Source organism: Octopus bimaculoides, chromosome 2 (genome assembly GCF_001194135.2).
Source record: "Octopus bimaculoides isolate UCB-OBI-ISO-001 chromosome 2, ASM119413v2, whole genome shotgun sequence".
NCBI classification, from domain to species: Eukaryota; Metazoa; Mollusca; class Cephalopoda; order Octopoda; family Octopodidae; genus Octopus; species Octopus bimaculoides.
In genome coordinates, this window is record NC_068982.1 from 186,585,268 (window position 1) to 186,586,702 (window position 1,435).

The 1,435-nt window shown below is 41.6% G+C and overlaps 1 protein-coding gene and 1 long non-coding RNA gene across 4 annotated transcripts in view; one reads left to right on the forward strand and one right to left on the reverse strand.

Moving 5' to 3' along the window:
• The window catches only part of LOC106883264 (sarcoplasmic reticulum histidine-rich calcium-binding protein), a 196,659-nt gene that overhangs the window by 163,082 nt on the left and 32,142 nt on the right, over positions 1–1,435 (forward strand). The window lies entirely within an intron of this gene.
• The window catches only part of LOC128247055 (uncharacterized), a 53,207-nt gene that overhangs the window by 6,708 nt on the left and 45,064 nt on the right, over positions 1–1,435 (reverse strand). For 2 of the 3 annotated variants that reach the window (XR_008263498.1, XR_008263497.1), the window contains exon 2: positions 657–799. The exons of the other annotated variant lie outside the window; for it this stretch is intronic. This is a non-coding gene — a long non-coding RNA (uncharacterized LOC128247055). The remainder of the gene's footprint in view (positions 1–656; positions 800–1,435) is intronic. 3 annotated transcript variants of the gene reach the window in all.

Consider the following 1,435-nt stretch of genomic DNA (forward strand, 5'->3'; position numbering starts at 1 on the left):
GTGTGTGTGTGTGTGTGTGTGTGTGTGTGTGTGTGTGTGTGTGTGTGTGTGTGTGTGCGTGTGTGTGTGTGCATGCGTGCGACACATATGTCCCACTATTGCTTGACAGTCGGTGTTGAAATGCTTATGTCCCCATAACTTAGCAGTTTGACAAAAAAGACCAGTAAAATAAGTTCAAAGTTTTAGAAAAAAAAAGTCCTGGTGTTGATTCATTTGACTAAAAATTCTTCGAGGCAGTGCTCCAGTTTGGCCACAGTCTAATGCCTGAAGCAAGTAAAAGATAAAAGAGAACCAAATGATTGAAATCTCAAAGTTATAAAATACTTAATGCATGATTAATTAAAAACAATATGAATAAATAAGCAAAGGCGGGAGAGGTATGCAGTACTGTACATCTGGAAGATCCTGGAAGGAATTGTGCCAAATTTTGGCATTGAAGGCTACACCAATGCCAGAACAGGTTGACACTGCACAGTGCCAAAGATCCCAGCAATGCCATCGTGCTTCAGGACTACTTACTGCAACAGCTTGGGTTTCAGGGGCCCACAGCTTTTTAATATTCTCCCAAAGAGCCTGAGGAACCTACACAAAGTGGATGTAAGTGTTTTAAAATCAAAACTGGATCTCTTCCTGTCGAGAGTCCTACATGAACCTACCTCACGGCAAGAGGTGCAAATGAGGGTAGCAACATCAAACTCCATTCTTCACCAAGTGCCACATATTAGAGGAGGCTCTCAGTAATAAATAACAGTGTAGCAAAACGGCGGTGCACCAGCATGGCCACAGATCTAAGCTGAAACTACAAAAAAAAAGCAAAGAAGCATCAGATTTGAAAGAATAATAAGAATGCTTAAAGGGTTAAAGTGAACTTAAGCTTTGTTACACCATTTCTTTGCTTGAATGATATCTGTGGTGGTGTTTGCAGACGTTGACTGTTGGTTGATGTGGAATCTAAAGATAGATTCCACAGCAAACCAAACTCGCCTCATACGGAGTTGGGTCACGATGTAGAAAGGGTGGAAGCAGTAAATATCTGCCACACAGGCGCAGCAGAATATCATTTATGTATTTGTTGGTTTCATGTTGTTGTTGTTCTTCTTTTGTGCCTACGTCTCGCCCCTGCCACTCACCTATGAGCAATACTCCTCCATATTTCAGCAGCCAGTACTTTCTTCATGCACACACACACACAAATTCATGCAATGCACACACACACACACACACACACACACACACACAACGCCCTCTCTCTCTCTCTCTCTCTCTCTCATACGTGCATACACCCATGCGTGCAAAAACACACACACAGCTTACCTTCCGTCAGAGTTCAAACTATGTGCAACACAACATGTTAAGTGTAAATTGTTCATGGAAAATATATTGAATGGTGTTAAGAATAAAAACAATGAAGTTACAGGAATACACACACACACAC